Source organism: Lagopus muta, chromosome 7 (assembly GCF_023343835.1).
Source record: "Lagopus muta isolate bLagMut1 chromosome 7, bLagMut1 primary, whole genome shotgun sequence".
In the NCBI taxonomy this organism is placed as follows: domain Eukaryota; kingdom Metazoa; phylum Chordata; class Aves; order Galliformes; family Phasianidae; genus Lagopus; species Lagopus muta.
The window spans coordinates 30,604,119-30,624,615 of NC_064439.1; the positions used below are offsets into that span (position 1 = coordinate 30,604,119).

Here is a 20,497-nt window from a genome sequence, read left to right on the forward strand (position 1 = left end):
CTGTAAGAACTGTGCAATCACTGCATTAAATACATGATTAGATTAAGTTCCTGCAAATATTTAGGGAATCTCATCATGCTTTTACTCATTAACATTTCACATGCTGACACACTTTGAACTTTTATTCCACTTTGCTTTTGCGAGCTGCTGGAAGCATTAAGCATGAGTTGTCAGATACAGCAGTTTAATAAATCCCAAATACGTACTGCGTGGGAAGCTCAGCAAGTCAAAGATTTGCAGAAGGGGCATTTTGGAAACAGAAAATATTACCTTCTCAATTTCTATTTATTTTTCAGCTTACAGAAAGAGAGAAAACTATAGGAATTCACTGAATAGGAATTACTGTCCAAGCTTTTTCTAAACAACTGTTTTCTTAACTTGGAGAAGGATGCTGAAAGTACGATGAAAACCCTTCAATCCACCTCTATCACTACAGCTGAAAGACAAGACAACGAGCCTGCAGCCTCAGCATGAAGCCCAAGGTAGAATTCCTTGCCTAATTCCTCAGTCAGAGCACGGGCAGCGGTACTCAGATGAATACAAAAGATGCAAAGTGGCTTTTGAAACTCATCCCTTATTTCCCTTAATTTAAAAAACATCTTACAACAAATGCTCTTTGGAACAGTTTATTCTGAAGCTAAGGGCAGCATTCCATTAAGATAAAAAACTACTAAAAGCATGCTGTGGAGGGTGCCCTAGGCATATCTTCGTTATTCTACATTAACTTACCAAACTGAGATCAGGTATACCAAACAATGACAAATACTCATCTCAGGAGAAAATTAACAGTTACTTGAAGAAACATTCAGACATGGGTGAGATACCTTATCAGACTGTTCCAGTTTAAAATTAAGTTCTGATATCCGAGTATGGGCGTATATGAGAAATTACAAACAAGGAAAGAGGGGAAGAATTGTCTCATAACATAAATAAATTTCAAGAATTGAAGAATTAAGAAAAGAACCAAGCATGATAATGGTGAGAGCTGTAAGGCCGTAAGGCCTCCAGTAAAGAGGAGGAAAAATTTGCTTAAGAGAGGTTTCACTTAAAAAAAGAAGTACTGGAATCTTGTAAGGTTTGTAAGAGAATAACTATCCAACATGTACTGCAAAAGCAGTACGACTGGACAGGCTATCTAGAAACTTCTTGCATCACATTCATACAAAACAACAGCACAGCACAGATAATGCCAAAGGAAAGGGAGAAGGCAAGGAGGGGAACAGACGACCAGCTTAGTCACTAGTTGAAGTCATGAGTCCTTAACAATCTAAAATTCAATAAAGAGGCACAATGAAAACGAGATCCATTTTAAATGACCGTGAGGCGCAGCTATGATCTTTATGAACCCGCATCAGAAAGACCCAGTGCATACCACAAAACCCACTAAGAAGACAGTTCCTTCTTTCTCTCATTCAGAGAAGAAACTCTTCTGGAAGAAAGCATAAGAAAGGTTTGTTTCTGGTTTTGAAAATAGTCAGGTTTGGGTTTTGCTTTCTCTTTTAAGTGACGACTGAAAAACAGTTCACTGTAGTTAGAATACTGACACAGCTAGCACAAGCAAAAAATAAGAACTCACAGCATTACTGGGAAAGAATTTAGCCTAGTAAATCAACAGTCTGGTCAGGGAAAGAAACCTAAGCTCTTACTGAAAACAGCTAGTGCAGGTAGCTGCTCCAGAAAGACAAGAGAGGAAATCACAAAGGAAACTCACCTAGCTAAATATCAGCTCTTTCTGACCAGCTCTGATGATCTCCAAAGGTGTCATGAAGATATGGATTAGTAGCCTCTGAATCAAATCAGGTTTCTGCGCCAAACCCTGATGCAAAAGTGTAGTTTTCATGATAACACCACTGTGTGCTAATGAACACAAAGGCTAGACCAACTGCAATTCCTGAACCAACAGCCTCATCGTTTCCTACAGTCACATCTGCCAGCCCTACTTTTATTCCTGTGAAGGCAGATAAAGGCTTCTGCAATGCCTTATGTTTCAGCAGGGCTGGCAATAGTAACCATTCTTTACTGAGCCTCATCTATAGCATAAATGCTTGTACATATTGACTTCTGCATCCAGGATTCCTGGATACTCCAGTTCATGGCTGACACCAAGTTTATGGTTTATTACATATTCAGTATATAATTTTTTCTTTTTTACCCATTTATGTTGATCTATCAAATGTTATTTTCAGACTAAAGACTTCCAGAGAACACAAAATGTATTTGACCAGTGAAAATAGTAAGAGCATCTTTGCCTGGCACTATCCACTGGGCTAAAAATGACACTTCAAGACTTAATGACATTGTATTTGAAGGTAAGTCTTCTTGTTGGTGTGTCAGGCACAAGCATAGGCTATAGAAAGCTGAACTAAAAGAAAAAGGAAGCATTTTTGCTGATTGTGTCACAGAAAATGCAGACTGTACTTATTTTATCTTGATGCATTAAAAAAAAAAGTCACACCCTTCTAAACAAATGTTTTAAACTTAAGCACACATGCATCTACAGCAATACACTTACAAGTGTCACAGATAAAACCTAATTGTCTACTTCTTTTCCTTGAAGACAAATATTATGATTACTTACTAGGCTGATGTCCCCAGAAGGAAGAAGCACCAATTTCATACAGCAAGTACGAAACTGGTGCAAGTATTTAAACAAGCAGACAACCTGCTGTTTTGCTGAGGATTGCCAAGTTTTGCACTAGCTAGATAGACCATGCTGGTGTTCAGCAATGGACAGATTTGGCAAACACGTACTGAGATTGTTCTAAAAGACTAACACATTTAACAATGCAAGTTTTTCTTAGCACTAGACACATATTTTCTTAGTTTGTGCCACATACAAAGCAAAGCAACTTTAGAAGACTTATTCATTGCAAGTCTTACCACATTACTTCCCACTTGTCACATGATGAAAACAAGCATAAGCACAGCAGCCCAGATAACATATGGCAGATTTAACTGTTTATGTTAGACCTGCGAGTTGAAAGCATTTTGGAGTACCTTCCACAAGACTTACACCTGCATTAGCAGCAAGAAATAGGATTCATACTAAATAATAAGTAACAAACAAGCTTGGCTAGTAGAACACTTATTTCAAACGAGCATACGTAAAACCATATAGACCTTACTAATCTCTAACATTAGAACCCTGTGCCACTTGAGCACTAATATCAACAAGACGACTCGAACTCACATTCCATTGAAAGTCTGCAATCCATTTTGACATAGTTTGGTATGTTCCCAAGCAATAAGCTGAGTAAGAGCAACAAATTGATCTTATTCTGTTCTAATACTGTAAGAAAACTCTCCTTTGATAGGAGATGGCAATTTTTGCTTTGTTTCAGGATAAACAGTGCATCTAGAATAAGATATAAAATAAGCTTACCTGAGAAAAGCCAAGCCTTATTTGGAAAGGTCTCTACAAATGTCTACGAAGACCCTTTGGTGTCAGGAACTTACTGCTTCAGTAACAGAGGCAGGGAGAAGTTGCTATGCACCAAGCTGGTGGAGGGCAAGCCAAGATCAATGAAAATATATTCTCTGGCAAATCTACAGACAGATTCATCTACTCAAATGACTTCAATTTTCTGTATCAGTCACTCAAAAGTTTTTCTTCATGTTTTAATATCAAATGATGGCCTTAAATGAAATCAGACAACAGACACGCAGGCTGTTCTTAACAAATAAAGAAGAAAATCTCACAATAGATGGCTTTCCTATTTTTTTAAAGCTGCCCAGCCTTTGGAGAATTTATCCACAGGATGTGTGTGCGTGTGTGAATGAACTCTGGATAAAGTACAAGGAGGCTGGACTTGGATGAAGAATGAACACTTGAGTTCAGAAGTGACCTTCTGGAATCACAGTGTGAGGCATTTGATAGTGGAAAAAAACAAAACCAGGATCCAAAAACTGATCATGTCCCATCCTTTGGGAACTGCTGGAATAGGAGGAAAAGCACTGACTGTGCCCTTACCTAATCTGAAAAGCATCTGTTTGGAAGTTTGTACACTTGCTAAGAAACAGGGTTTTTTTTCAGTATTCAGTTAAACATAACTACAGGAAATACATTGCAAAACATAATGATTTTTTTTAATCAACTACCAGCCAAATTTGTGAACTCAACTCGGAAAAGTAACAAAACAAAATTCTGAGCATTCCTTTACAATGCACCGGTTCCATAAGAAACCAAGTCCCTGGTACACGTTAATTTCTTTTTTATGTAGTTCATTTTCAGAAGTAGGGAACAGCCCACTAGGACTCAACATTTTTGGGTGGGGAGAAATTTTTGGTCAGCTCTGTATATTACGTCAAGTTCACTTAAGGATTACAGTCTATACTTGGAGCTCACATTACTAAGCCCTTTGCTCTCCCAGCTCATTACATAGACAAAGACAAAACCTTGGTAGGCCTCAGAAGAGGACACAGCACTCAGGAAAGTGTATCCTTAACTAAATCAGCAATGAAGCAAACTTATTTTCCCCTGGTGTTAACACATGACTAATGCATACTCTAGCAATACAGTGATCTGTTCATTAATTATGAAATTTCAGACACTGTCAAACTATCATCTTAAAACAGATTCTCACAGTTGCAGTAGTGGATAGCAAATTACTCAAAGTTTGTCAAGAAAAGAAACCAATGCTGCTCCGGGCTTTGAAAAGCACTTTGGAACGTTCTACAAACCACAAAGGCCAGGTCTGACTTCTCGACATTTTTCAAACTTGCACAAAGAGGAAGAAACAAAAAAACCCACTGTACTGTGCCTGAAACAGTCACATGCTCAGTGCATACAACGCTCATAGACTCAGCATCAAATATTCTCTTGTAATTGCTGCCTTCGTTGTGAAAGCAGGCATTGTCAACAAGACAGCTAAAGGTGCTCCAAGTGTCACTGACACAGGCTCAAACTCCTAAAACGACAAGAGACAGCCATTTAGCTGCTTCTAATATGATAACTAACAAGTGCTAAGGCTCAAAACAGAAGGAGATACCAAAAACAACGCCAAGGAAGCATGTACTGATTCCCAGGCCAGAGTACATTAAGTTTACATAAACGCACAGAAAAAGCCCAGATGCATCCAGGGAAGAAGAAACCATCAGCAGCCACTAAATGTAGGAACACATCCTCTAGTTCAGAAAGTCCACGTCAGAAACTAATCTCCAAGAAGCTGACTACTCATCTAGCTTTCCCTATCACCACATGCCTGGCCTTCCTGTCTAGGAGCCTATTAACAGCTTTAGACAAACCAGCTTCAGAAATTCTAGTTTGACTCAGTATGGTCAATACCTCAGTTATCTTCACCACTGCAGCACCAAACTCATGCCAACACTCAGCTTGTTTCCACTGTGTTTGGTTTTTGTTGTTTCCCGTAAAGGTTACAGAACCTGAAGAGCTGAAAATGCAATGAATGTGAATTTCATGAACTATTCTCCAGTCTTGTGCCTTCTTTCTCCTCTGGCACCCAGTCCATCAGCACAAGAAGCAAATGCCTTACTTGAAGCTAATATTTTATTATAGATCAGAGAACAACAGCTTTGAAATGTCAGTGCTATTGTCCCATGACAGACTTAAATAAGATTACCTGATCTTGTGCTCATATGCTTCTTAAATGGCGCACTGTTGAAATATGTGAATGTTTGGCACTCACAGATAATGAAAAAAATAATTATACCGAAGCAAGAAAGCGTACAGTAGAATGCACAGAAATGACAGAAAGCTGCCTCAGATGCATTTGTTTCTTATGTTAAGGATACAGCACCACAGAATGCTGACACTATGCTGCCCAAAAACCTACACACAAGTACTGGGTGTATAAACTACAACTCACCCTTCTACAACCCTCAAATTCTGTAAACACAGCTGGAAGCAACAATTGAGGTCACAGTGCCATTTCTCAGGCTGGCCACAGGTGACCCAAACCAGTTCTGGAGAAAGCTCTCTATAGTCTTGAGCAGTGCTTGGGTCCCTTAAGCATGTGCTGTAGCAGATTTTTATTCTGATCTTTGACTCCTGGCAATTACATTCGCTTTGATTTCTGATTAGAGAGCAACAATTATAAACCACCTTTGTACACAACCAACTTTGTACTTGCCCTCTACCAGGCAGAAGATAACTCTTCAAACACAACCAGATGACTCATTCCAGCTAAATAAATCATGATACAGAAGAAAGATTTAATACTGATACAGTCCCTTGAATTTATACAAGCCACAGTAAGTCACATTTAAACTGTTACAGCCGCACAAAAGCAACCCTCACAGTACAGTACCAAACTGGAGTAAATTAAGTAACTTCTATAGCTTGATTACTTTTTTTTTTTAGTTCTACTTTACCATTTCTTCATTGCTGCCTTCTGCAAAAAAGCACACCTTAAACAAAACCATTGTCCTCATGACCACAGCATCAGCCAAACCAGCCACAGTAAGCCAATTTGCCCTAATTACATGCCATTCTCCAGCTTGTAGATGCCCTACTCTGTTACACTTGAGCATATACTGCAAATGAAAGTTTTCCAGTGAACTGTAATAAAGCAATACCTCCATGCATTATAGGAAAATAAAGCAAGAGCTATCACTTTCAAAACAGTTGTTCTGAGCAACCTAAATATACTTACTTCCTCTTTTGTCCTGTTCCACGCACACACTGTTCTTCAATCTCTTAAAAAAAGCAAATATAAACAACCCAGCCTCAGACAAAATAAGAAAACTGGTTGAAAAATCTTGTCTTAAACTACGTCTGTACTTATTGTGGCTTAATAGAGTTATCAGTTTCACATACATAAAGAAAACTCAAAGTAATAACTACATGAATCACAAGGAAAGAGAGTTTAAACTCAGGCAATGTTAAAGGGAGTACAATCAAAAGCTCAACCAAACATCTGGACTAACAAAAAGAATTATGTGAAAGGGAACAGTGTGCTAATACCACTGAAGTCACCTAATCCATACTGGTTTTCCGGGTTTTGCTCTAGTCAGAAAATTTCACAATATTAAAATAAAGGTATTATCTTTACTCTCTGAAAGAATTGAAAGGCTTTAGAAAAAAGTTACATGCTTTCCTTACGTGTCAGCATTGCTGTATCTTATGTCAAGAAGCACAGTACACAACCCAGGGCTCTCACCACCTCTGTAAGGGAACACGGTGCTGCAGAAGTTGTCCACTTCCAAGAATTCTCCACACAACTCAAAACAAAGCAAAGCTACTGTTCTCACAGGACCTCTTTCCCCTAAGCCCAAAGAACGCAACACCATGCTGAAGCCAGGAGGTACCCCTGAAACCCTACAACAAATTCAAAATGGTGAAATAGAACAAAGTATGCAGAGAGAACGATCACGTTGCAGCTTTTGTTTCAGTGCCACGTGCAAGCTTGGAACCACCAACCAAAAACCTTAACAAGAACACTAATCATTATTATGCTAGCAATGCCATGACCTCTAGTTACCTTCTCTGCATCATCAAATTTCAGTTTTATTGTAGTTTCCCTTTACTAACAGTTGCTCATTTCATCTAGCTGTTTGTAAAGTCCGTTTGTTGCTAATTTTAAAAACAAGTTTTCCCTCCTGTGAAAACTGTAAGTCACTTCCAATTAGTTCCTTTGTAAGAGATCAAAAAGAAAGGTGTCAGGTAATTCAGCAGTTGGGAAAAGACTGTCCGTGTAATGAGCGAATAAGCAGATGCTGCACAACAGCTTGAGCATGACCTAAAAAGCACGCAGAGTACTGAGCAGAGGCTGTGCTCAGCATCAACTGTTAAAGGCACAATTCCAACACCTTCTAGCATAACAGCTAGTTATGAAAGAAGAAAGCTAGAGAAAGCAGAAGAGTGTATCTAGCAAAGAGTTAAGCAGTGGCTCTTACCAACAGACTCAGCTCACAAAGGGGCAGCAATCAGAGGACGCCTTTCACCTACTACTTTTCAGTAGCAACCTTAAGAATGCAACACTTGGCCAAAACCTCTTGGCTCTCCTTTCTCAGAGCACAATTTCAGGAGATTTGCCCATTTCCAACTCCAGTCTAGGTAGCTACTGCTTGCCTAATTTGAAAGGCAGAAATGCCTGCCTCCAGACCGACAGAAGCCATACACAAGTTACAGGAAGCTGCATTTTCCAAAAGAGGTACATCAACACTGAAAATAATCTTAGAACTTTGTTTGCTTGAAGTGGTATTTCTAGAAGTAGTGATCAGTATGCTAATGTTCTGTTACAAATTCAGAGCCCTATTCTGGAGCACAGACTTCAGGACTCAGTCTAATAAATATGTCTGCAGCCTGAAAACAAAGCAGTCAAAATTTGTTTCTATAGTAGTCTCAACTCGAGGGACTTCAACTTGTAAACAGAATGCACTAAATCAAGTTCCAAGAGGCAAATGAAAAATCATTTGAACTGCTGAGGCGATTATGACAATGCATGAAATTGGTCATTGACTGCACACAGATTTAGGACACAGTGGACTCAAATGAACCAGGGCAGAACAACATCAGGACAGCTTAATAGCCCTGGGAAGCAAAAGGTTATGTTCATGAACACTGTCAAACCCACAGCAAAGAGGAGTTGCAATGAAGCAAAAGCAAAGCAAGCTATCCCACGAGAGGAAATGACAGATAACACAATGAAAATAAATCAGTGACTGGTCACACTTCCAACAGTATGGCATTGTTTTCAAGGAGAGAGAGAGGTATAATTGCTCAATGCAAAAGGACTGTACTCCCATCATTGAAAATGAGCAACATTTGAGGAACCTCTTAAAGGGTAAATGTGGTATCAGCTGGTTCCTGTTGGTTTCATCATCCACTTAACTTCCTATCCACATTTTTCAAGTCTTCAGTTTACTGTGCAAGCAGGGACTTCATGTAAGGGTTTCTCCTCCCTCTGACGTCAAGCATACTCACACCCTACAAAGTTACTAAATTTATATGGGACTTTGGCTTAACCACACTGAAAAGCAGTTATAAATGGTTAAGTGATTTAGCTCTTGTCACTTTATTTCATGGGAACAAAGCTGGACTATCATTGGACTGCTTTACCAAAATAGGGCAAAGCATCTAGGACATTTTTAAATACCACTGAAACAGGAATGAATCAAAGATTTTGATTAATTCCTTAAGGAATAAATGTGTATGTATATGGAGCTGCACAGCTTAGAAATCTTTTCCAGTTTGGCTACGTTTCTGGTGGAAAATCCTTACTGGGTTTTCCCAATACATTGACAGCTCGCCAGTACCAACAGTTTGGCATATCAGTCAAAATAACCATTACAGCCTAATAAGACCTTGGTAATCATTGCTAATGCTTTGGAGACTCATCATTTTGACGCAAGACAAAAAGGGTCATATTAAAAATGCATACACAAAAAAAAAAGGCAGCAAACAAATTAAAGTTAGCAGGGATTTCATCACGTTAGAGACTGACTGAGTAGATTACCAAGTGCTGCAAGAGCAGTTCTGCTGTATTTGCACAAACAACTGAAAAAGCAACACAATTTGAAATCAAGTCTATAAAGTATCTTGACCGAGTTCAACCAATCCTAGCTGAAAACAGAATCCAGATACTTCAAACTGCATCATTAATTACACTGCCTAACAGATGTTTCCTTTGATTGTGTTTCACTACGTGAGGTGACAAAAGTGATTGTCTGAAACACAGTGCTTCATGACAGCACAACAACAGTGTGGTGAAAATACCTGCCAGTTACAGGAATTATGTGAAATGCTGCTGAGATAATAGGGGGAGAGAGACAGCTTGATTTTTTATTTCTCCTATAAACTTCACAGTTAAATGTAAAACACATTTTCTTCAGCAAGAGAGAAACTGGTAAATACCATACCAGTGCTCACAAAGCTGTGCGAGCAGATGTACAGAATTACTTTCAAAAAGCTATCACATGCTTCTTTGGCTGCAATGGCAATACAGCTCAAAGAAGGGGGAAAAAAAGGCAGGAACCTCTTACTCTTTCTCAGTCTGATATAGAGAATAAATACAACTGGCAGTGGGAGAGATGAGGAAAGACTACAGCCTAAAAGCACGGCATGAAACAGCTAAACAACCTAAAGAGAGGCAATAAGAAAGGTATTATCTTAACCAAGTAGGCAGTAAGTGGCTCAGCTCAGTGCTACTAACCACAAACTGGACAGCAGTCAGAATGACACTGCCAAAATGCAGTGTGAAGTTACCGTAAGGAACATTAAATTGTTGCTCCAGTACCAAGCACCAAGAGCTATGGAAGTCCCTTCTAACACAAAATACATGAAATTGCAGTCTGACTTTACAATCTATTTCACCTCTGGAAGAGAACTGCATAAATTCCTTTAGCCAGCAGGCACAGAAAAAAAATCTTATTGTGGAACAAAGTTTCCAATTCTGTACCTGAACATCCTATAAAGACACAGAGGGGTAATGGTAATATAGCATAATAGCATGCCTTAAAGAACAGACTGTTTGAAAACATGCAAATATCCCAAGATTGAGAGATGACATATGGCAATAAGAGCTATTAGACATTTTTAATAGTTAGTAGGTCAACTTAAAGCTTTCTCAGATTCGAGTCATTTCCTTCAATACAGGGAATACATCAGGATTAAAAAATTAAAATTACAAAACAATTGTATTTAGGTTTGAGAAGAGGATTCAAGTACTTGAAAACAAAGCACAGTGATATAGTACAGCCCTGTCCACTAACCAGGTACCCACGAAGATCTTCTGTTATCCAACACAAGCTAACATACAACACTCAGACTGCTAGACAGCTTAATTAGTGAGTATTAGACTTAATTCTCTAACTCCAATCAAAAATCTTCCCACAAGAATCTATACAGTTTTGCACAAAGTACACATTCAAAGTGCAGTGGGTTGCTTCTCCACTTTTCTAAAAGAAAAAATAATAATAATAATTGAAATAAATACAGTAATAGCACTGAACTGTGGTGTTTAGTGCTAACAAAAATATTAAGGTTGTATGCACTATTCAGCACGTTGAATGAACACCTTGCTGGAGCTTTATTCATCCAGTGCAAACAGCAGGAAACTTAAGGAGACAGCATGGCTTGAAGCACTCAAGTGAGTTAATTAGTATCCAGTGCAGCTTCAGAGCATGCCATGCTACTTTTAATTAAAGGTTAGCTTCCAAACAGAAAAAAAAAAAGTAACCAAAAGCAAAGGATATCTTATCTCTTACTTAAGAGAGCTGTCTTCAACAGCTATCAGAAGAACTCGAAACACACAAAGCTTCTGTCACTAAATTTAGAATAGGAGTACTTACTCCAATCAATGGAAAGCAGATACTCTGACCTGTGCATCAGCCATGGGTATGTCCTCACTGTTCAGCTACTATTGCTTTTACCTACACGTCTTTGCTGTGCTTCGTTTGCTGGGCAGCGTTTCTTCTCACCCACAGTTAGAGACAGCAGAACATAAACATGTATCTGTTTTGGAGAGATAACCTATTTCCAATCTCCCTCTCAACAGCCAGGTGATATGTGACTGTATCTTCTGCAACACTGACCATTTAAAATAGGGTAAAAAATGTTTTTGTGCATCACCTCATTCTTCATTGCATTCTCCACAGACAAGAGCGATGATTACTGAGAACATATCTGCATTCCACACACCTTATTGATTTCAGTTCTAATAAATAACACTCCTGGTAACAACTGCTGGTTGAGCACACATTACACTGCACCATTCAGAAATTACACTGAGGCCTTATAAACAGAGTCCTTCATCACACCGCATCAAGTGCGGCACCATTCTCCTGTTTCTTCCACTGCAATGAGATCGGGCTGCATTCAGGCTATTTCAGCACTCACCCAGGCTGTCAGTCACGTTACTTTCACTCACAGCTCTCCAGTTGTTACCAAAGCATGCAAGTTCACGTGGGGATGCATCTAAAGAAATCACTGCTACAAGTCGCCTTAGCAGCCTAAGCCAACACGCTATTTTTATTCGGCTGTTCTTAAGCCTAGGCCTAATTAGGAAAAGGACTTCACAAAAGTTTTGCCAGATGTACATGCAAACACTACATACCCCACATTCTCTTATGTGCTCCAGTTCAGAGCTAGTATTGTGGGGGGCTCTGCCAGATGCTTTTTTATCCAAACCAGAAGTGTTTGAGTATTCAAGCCAGCGAAGTTCCAACACTAATTTTGGTGGAACCCTAACGATGTACAGCAAGAACTGATGCAGAAACAAAACTCTCAGCCTCAGAGAAAACTTTTTCTTGAATTTCACCAATGCTTTCTAAAAACACACCACATATTTTAAGTGCCAGTTACTTCTAAAGATAAACCTGAGAGCATTCAGAAACACTTCATCTTAGAAGCATGTGAGCCCACTTAACGTAACCTGTATGTTATAAAGATAGGGGAGATTTTGGTCCATGCAGGAGCTAGGAACATATTTCAATAACATGCAGAGCTTGAGTGCCCTAGAAGCTTCCAACGTGACCCTGCAGCCCTGACAAGCAATAAAATCATTTTTCCATACCTGAGTACTCACTTTCCCTTCAGCCACTGACCTGACACAGATTTCAGACTCCATCCCGACACTACACTACTCTGCTATTGCTTTCCAAGACTATCTCACAAAGCATTTCAAATACACTAACCCAATTTAAGTTCCTAATTGATTTATGCTAATAAAACAGCGCTTTAATTCTAACACATTCTCTGCTCTCAAATGTGCATGTAGCATCCCAACATTTCATTGCTGGTGATTGAGGCCAGTGAATGTCCAAAAGGCTTTTTTTTTTTTTTAAATTATATGGATTTAAAGAAAAAATAGCATACCTACAGTTCTACTTCGGGTTTGGATGTTGGGGCCTTTCAGATACTCCCATAATGAAACAGACCAGCATTAGCAAATCAAAAGCTTGTCATAACCTTGTCATGCAAATTATGAGATTACAGTATACCATTAAGAACCTTCACATATGTCCTATCATAACTAAACCAATACAAGAAGTACTGCATACAGAATGCAAGTTTAAGCACATCCTATCTTCATAGGACCACACAAGAAGTCTGGGAGGTTACATACAAGCCACTCTCATGATCAAGCTCATAAGAAGATCAATACACATTTGCATGGCCTTCCATTTGGCTTTAGTTTTTTAAGCATAAGAGTTTTGGACTCAATATCTCTTAACCTCAAAGACGACAGCATACACACAGTAAAGGTCACATCATCAGGCTTCTCATTTCCTGTACAGTGGGACAGGATCTCCTGCTTAAACTTCATGACTATTACTTCTGGAAGACTGACTACTTGATACCTGTACTATTGTATATATCAGAGGTGGAGATTACATGTGTGTTATCAAAGCTACCTGCACCAACCCCACAGCAGACTGAAGTATAAGCTTTGTATTCAATCTCACATTTGCTAGATGGGAGGCATGCCAGTTCATGCTGAGAGGGCATTTGCCTAAATGAAGGCTTGGGAATGAAACCTGGTGATCCAGCTAACGGATTTAAAGTCTAAGCTGTCCCTGATAGAGGCTTTGTGCTTTTGCAGAGCACGCAGGTGATCTCTGTAAGCATTTAAGACCTACTGCATTTTAATGCTATCAACATTTAAGCTTCATTCAACTTCCATTTGGAAGCTTCAAATTTACAGAGCACTCCACTGGCTACTAGTGTCAAAGGAAAGCTTGGAAACTGTGACTTTCCTCTTACAAATCATGCACAGCCTGCAGACTGTGCATCTTCTACACAGACTGAAGCAAACAACAGTGTCAAGTTGGGTCAAAAAATGTGTATTTATTTTCTAATTAAATTAGTCAACGTTTGAAAATTAATAGCAAGAAAGTAAATCCCCAGAAGGAATGAGGTCGTTTTCACTTTGCACACATTAGTCATAGGTTAGAGGGAACCTAATACCATCAGGTAAGCATTAATGAAAAAGCATTTATTGACATGAACGTAAGGGGAAATATCAAGATATTTGCGGGGGCTTTTTGGCATTCAAAATAGCACATTAGCATATACTAAGAAACAGACCAACTCTGTGGCTTACTATCAGGCTTGACACAGCCAGAACATCTGCGTCAGTAGGAAGGCTCACAGCTTAGTGCCAGCCCCATTGTGTTGAGTAAAATACAGATGACACATAGCATTTACAGGGCCTAGCCTGGCAATATGTTATGCACATGCTTGTTTGCAATACAAGTCTTTACAAATTAGGATTTGAGTGACTTAACTATCTGGCTATGTCTGTGAACACGTCTACCATGGACTCACACTCGTGAAAAAGAACCCTCCTATTCATAAATCTATGGCAGAAGCTTGGCATGATTATCCTCATGAAAGCCTTCTTCCCTGTGAGAACTATTCAGAATAGATAGTACCTTAAGACAGCTCAACACTGTCAGGAAGTAAAATTAATAGATCATCCAAAGCAAGACTGCCGCTCCTCAGAAGTGGCACCCTTCTGCTCATCAAAAAGATCATCACTGAGCTTTGCATCTCAAAAGTATTTTTATGTCGTCACCTTAGTCAGAAGATACATCCCAGAACAAAGCTGGATGGATTCAACTCAGGAGTACATCACTATTACCTAAAGTACCACACCGATAAAAAGTAAAATCGATTGTTTGTTAACTTGACCGTGTTTGGCTTTTCGAACAGAAAATTACTTGTTGGAAGAAGACAACAAAGGCAGGGCACCACCAGCGAGAAAGACATTCTGTGAGAAGCACAAGCTTCTGAAAAGGTGCTTTGTAGCATTTAAATGCATTCTCGGAGGCAACAACCGCAGACAACTCTTTCAGAGGCAATGAAAGCCCAGTACTGATGTTGCGCTATACTTCCCCACGTAAAACCGTCCAGCGGCGTCTTACCGCTTTTAAAAGAAGCCCTAATCGCCTTTCGGGATAGCGGCGATCAGAAGCACCGCGGCACCGCCTCGCTTTCCCCGCAGCCGTCAGCACACGCGGCGCCGGACGAGCGGCCGCGATTCAGCGCGCGCCAAGTTCAGCGGCGAAGCCCGCAGGAGCGCGGCCGTCCCGCACGCAGCCGGCACTTCCTACTCACCGACCGCAACCGCAGGCTCTCGGCGACGAGAACTGCTGCCGCCGCCTCTCACATCCCCGGCCGGGCACGCCGAAGTCGACGCGGCGATAGAGATCCCTTAACAATAAGGCAGAAGAGCGGTGTGAGGAGCGACGCACGGGTAGCGCGCGGATCCGCTCTCTCCCGAGCAGCGGCGCAGCCCGCAGCCGTGCCCCGCGCGGGGCAGCCCCTTTGTCTCTCCGCCCGCCGCCTCCTCGCGGCGGAGAGCCCGCCCGGTGCCCGCGGCCGGCCCAGCGGAGCCCCTCCGCCCCGCCCGGCCCCGCCCGGCCGCTAACGAAAAGGAGAAGGAAGAGGAGAAGGCGCGCGGGACCGCCGGGCTCCCCTCAGCCTCAGCCGCCGTTAGTTATCCAACGGCCGCCACCGTCCCACGCGGCGCCCAGAGCTGCCGGCGCCCCGCGCGGCGTTCAAAAGTTGGCCCGGCGGCAGCGGGCGGCTACTCACGCTCAGCCCGCCCGCCCCGCGGCGCCTCCGCCGCCGCTCACGGACTCCCTCGCCCGCGGGGAGCGACGGCGCTAAGGGCGGGAGCCGGCGGGCGGGCACCGCCCGAGCGGCCACTGCCTGGCGGCGACGGCGACCAATGGGAGGGCGCAGCGCGGTGACGCCAGCCAATGGGGAGGCAGAGCGGAGCGGACAGGCGCCCGCGCCCTCCTCTCTCCCAGTGGGTGGCACCGCCCCTAGAGGAGGGCGGGGCGGACGACCCGCGGGGCTGCGAGGGCGCTTGGGGAGGGCGGGCGGCGCCGCGGCCTCTCGCAGGCGCTGGGCGGCGGGGGGCTGAGCGCGCGTTCTCTGCGGCGCTAAGCCGGAGTGACTCAGGCCGCGGGCAGCCGCCGACCTCACCGAGGAAGCGGCATTCGGGAGAAGAATGCCACCGGGTCGCCGAAACCCCGAGCTAGGTGTCCGGCTGCACAGCGCCGGCACCGGCCCTGGAGCCGCGGGCAGCCCCGGCGGGAGCACGAGGTGCTGGGCGTGTCCCTGTGCCCGGGGCTCGTGCTGCGCTCAGCGCTCTCGGGGCTGTGGCATCCTCGCCACTCCACGGCCTTTCTCAGCTATGAACGCTTATGCCTTTTCTTCATTTTCGGCCGCTTTTTACTGTCTTAAGCCTCGGACCGCTCCGAAGAATTAACTTAAAATAAAGCTGAATGCAGTATAATTCTCTACTTTTTGTTTCAATTATAGCACAGTTTTCATATATATATATATATATGTATATTTTGTTGTTGTTGCATGTTACAGAGTTTCTTTGCAGGCACGCTTTGAAGATTAAGTTTCAATAATCCTTAGAAGCACATGCTTCTGATAAGCTCCAGAATTAATAAAGATTAAATTAATCAGTAATCTAATTGCAGTGTGGTGAGACTGCAGCGGCTGGTCAGTGTCAAACGCTGCTCACTGACAGAGCCCACACAGCACTCAGTGCTGCCAGGTATCCTCTGTGTGTCTTCTGTATCATCTTAATGCATTGACAATGAAATATATAGGTTATTTTCAAGGCTCTTTCATAATACAAAGACAGAAAGACTGCTTTCAGAACACAAATGCCTTTCTTAACTCCTTTCTCTTTGTGTTACTCCTACTGTTTTCATGGTCTAAATTCATTCTGGCATCAGTTTCTATGACAGTGGATAGAAAGGTCTGAAAAGAAAGATGGAATTGGTTCCAACAAAGGTGTGAGGGAGCTTTGTCACTGTACTACAGCATGATGAAGAGACAATTAAATGACAATCTCAGAAACAACAGAATGAAAAGTATGCTTTTTCTTAACCTCTGAAAGAACATTTGAATCTTTTCCTTTCTATGTATCATCAAGTAACAGAGTGCTTTTCCCCAGCTTTCTACTAACAACAGTGCAGGTGTAAGGTCCCATCAGAACACTTTCTATCTATTCCTAAGACCCTCATGGTTTCTGTGACTGTACAGTCAATGGATATAAAGATGCTATAATTATGAAATAAACAAGTGTTTAGCAAAGCAGATTATAATAACCAAAAGAGAACAGATAGAAAGCTTACCCACATCCTGGGCTCACTACAAAGCTCCAGAGGGATCTCCAGAAGAGATCCATCCCCCTGGTAGTCAGCTCTTAAATAGGTCTAGGAGAGGTGCAGCCAGGCTCCACCCCTTCCAGCAGCACAGGTGAATTGCCTTCACCTGTGCTCCCAGGGCTGACTCACTGCTCACCTCAGGTGATCAATCAGAGGTTCAGGCCATGATTCAGCAGTTCCCATACAGTGACCAATTACCTGAACAGACAAACCAATTCACCTCATCATAAAGATAACCAAGTGAAAAACAGCCTGTTTTAAAAACAGGATTCTGTTTCCAGACCTGGTTTCATGCTTAGTCCTGCAGATCTGGGAGCAGCATGTGATGCTGCAATGCAAAAGGAGCTTAAAACCCAGTTTGTTGGCCTGTATCCTCAGACCTGGCATGCATATAGCATCAGGAAGGGGAGTGGGTACTGCTGGGAGCACCACATCCCAGTGCTGATGAGGGCTGTGACACAGCTGACATACCAAGTGACCCTGTTAGTTGCAGGAAATGCAGCGAGGTCATGCTGTCATTAGTTATTAATGGTACTGATGTGTAACAGCTCTAGCAATTAGTAAAATTAATGAATCGTGCACAAAAGGCAAACAATTCACGTACAGCATATGAGATACGCTGACAGTTCTGCAACTTCAAGTCACGTTATCTAAATAAAACAGTTCAGCTGGCATTCATTCAGCATATTTTAATACTTCTACTTAAATTATTGTAGTGCTTCAGGCATTCTTATGACATAAGCCTTAAATACTTCAAATGCTCCAAACTGCAGTACATCTTCCCTTCAGTAATTGTTGATAATTCTGTGCACACACATCCCATTTTACTTCCTTTTAACCTTATGCTTGTAGCAACTTTTTTTTCCCTCCCATTAAAAATCTATTTCAAGTTGTCCTCTCATGGGAGGGCTACAGAGCATCTAAACTTTTGTTTCACTTCCCCAGCTGTCAGGGCAGCTCAGTGTTGTTTCAGAGAGGTTTTCCAGGAAGCAGTTTTCTTTAGATTTCATAAAGTATTCTCATCGCTCAGGAAAATAGTTTGAAACGTAAAGGTTCAGCCCATCTTTGCTATTTTTCATGCGTGCTTTTCGTTGTAAGTTCTTATATTTAGATTGGAAGCTATAATGGAGTTGTTTGCCTCTTCAAAAATAGAAATCCTCGATAAGTGAATACGTAACTGTAATCTCCATCATATGACCATGTTTTTAAAGCACAATTCAGTGTTTAAAGAAAACAGCACATCTGGACATTGGGGAAAAAACAGCAGATATTTCCAGTCATCTGAGCTGATACAAAATCCGTAGCTGTAAGACATTGAGACAGGCACTGTTTAGGGACAGAGATAGAACTGCAGGAGCAGCCCTCTGTCCTAGCCTTGCTGTGGTTGCTCTCTGTTAGCACCTTTGCAGAGCAATCCAATTTCAGTCAGGGTGGAACAATGCTCACTTCAGAATGAACAGCATCTTAATCTTGATTAGAAAATCAGCTAACATTGTCAATGATATCCAAAACTTGCTCTGCTAAGGAGCCTCTAATTGGGACCATGAGCAAGCACCAGGTCATCCTTCAAATCAATACAGCTGCAGGAGTTTGGTAACAAACACAGAGCACTCTGTGGGCTCCTGGTGTGATGTTCTCCTTGAAAACAGTTCTAGTAACTACATGTTAAAAGTAACTACATGTTAAAAGCCTGAAAGAAAAAAATATAGTAGTAATATTGCAGGCCTAGGAAGAAAAAAAAAAACACAGATCTTCTGAAATCCCCTTTCAAAAGGAAATAAACGAACAACACTTTCTATAGAATGCAAATTCTGCTATTTTTATTTTAGGAAACAACTGACTGACAGATTATTTTGACAGTGTCAGACATTCAGCTTTGACGTACAGTTTTCTTCTTAATATTCTAGCTTTAACCACAAATAAAATATTTTGATAGCTTTTTCCTGAAAACATAAATGAAACTTCTCTGCTCCTACAAGAAGTTTCATCAAATTCATGTTTTGACAGAAATTTGCTGTAACAGAAAGCTCTATACCAGATCTTCTGGGAAAGTGAAAAATCATTAACATCTGTTTGATTCAAACATTGAAGATCTGAGTCTCCAACTTTTCATATTATCACAAAACCTTTCAAAGAAAAATGCTCAAGAAAGAAGGCCTCTATAAACATCGCACTGATCAAGCGGCTGAATACAATCATTTTCAATGCTCACAGCCATACAGTCTAGGCTTCGGGTGGTCCTGTGGCGGGCCAGGAGATAGACTCAATGATCCTTATGGGCCCTTTCCAGTCTTTAGGATGTTCTGATTCTATGATTTTAGTACAACCTCAGATTAAGAAAATGATACATTGGCACAGAACTTCAAAAATGCCTTTACATTATTAAGTATGCTAAGTTTCACTCACTCAAAATAATAAACAATTTTATCTTATGATTTTTACTGACCTGAAGTCCTGCAGGCAACCTGCAGTTCTCCATAGGTTTCCTTTTTAGCTTTCCTAGAATCAATTTCCACTACTACACTTCAATTTGCTGATATTCAAGAGAAATATTTTTACGCAAACACTATTCAGAGAGTTTCCAAGGAGTTTACAGCAATAAATGAAATGTAAAGTCAAGTTTAATCTGCTTTTAAAGGCCAGTTCTCTAAACACATTCCATATCACTGCTTTGCAAGTAAGAATAATGTTTATAACACTATGAAATAATAAGCGATGTCCCCTCATTTTGATAAGCTTTAAGAAGCTACTACAAGGATTCAGTAACTGAAAAAGATCGCCACTGCAGCAAGGCAAAGTTCAACAAAAAAAACAGGAACCAAACTCAAGTGAACATAAATAATGAATGAGCTATTCTTACTGCAGAAGAGTAAGGAAGCCCATTACTTCCTCCTCACACTTTTCTGAGAGCACATTGCATCAGGCTTGCCACAAGCACCAGGCAGTGGCTGAAATCACATATGTAGGTTTGTAACTGCATCTGCTACTAAGATTAATTGCCTGAGGGGACTGGCACAGACCTCATAGCAGGGCCCATGCAGGCTAGTGTTGTAGAAACCAGCTCTCAAGGTAAGGGAGAGGAAAAGAAAAAAATATAAAAAAAATGCTTGGAGTTACGCTCAGAGAACATACACACAAACTGCACAGCATTACAATGGAACCAGGAAGGGATGCATTTGGGAGGGAAAGCTGAAAGGAAAGGAGCAGGCACCCATTCACACGCATAGCCCTAACTATAAGAAGGGCTGAAGAAGAAGCTGCCAGACACTAGGCTTTTATGCAACATCCCTGCACTGGTATTAGCAGCTCAATTAAAGTATCACAGCTATTCTAATTATCACAGCTGAGTTAGATTTCTTCTTCTTGACTATGACTGTGGTGCTTGCATGGAGCTCCT

General features: G+C 41.4%; 1 protein-coding gene across 6 annotated transcripts in view; it reads right to left on the reverse strand.

The window, feature by feature from the left end:
* Nucleotides 1-17,098, reverse strand: part of FAM126A (family with sequence similarity 126 member A) — a 37,649-nt gene extending 20,551 nt beyond the window's left edge. For 4 of the 6 annotated variants that reach the window (XM_048950844.1, XM_048950841.1, XM_048950847.1 and 1 more), the window contains exons 1-2: nucleotides 15,500-15,603; nucleotides 15,020-15,115 (exon numbers count right to left, since the gene is read on the reverse strand). The gene's annotated coding sequence lies outside the window, so the exon portion shown is untranslated. Of the gene's footprint in view, nucleotides 1-3,382; nucleotides 6,567-15,019; nucleotides 15,116-15,499; nucleotides 15,604-17,067 lie in introns of those variants that run through there. The other 2 variants (XM_048950842.1, XM_048950843.1) reach the window with 2 other exon arrangements.
* Nucleotides 17,099-20,497: the final 3,399 nt, after the last annotated feature.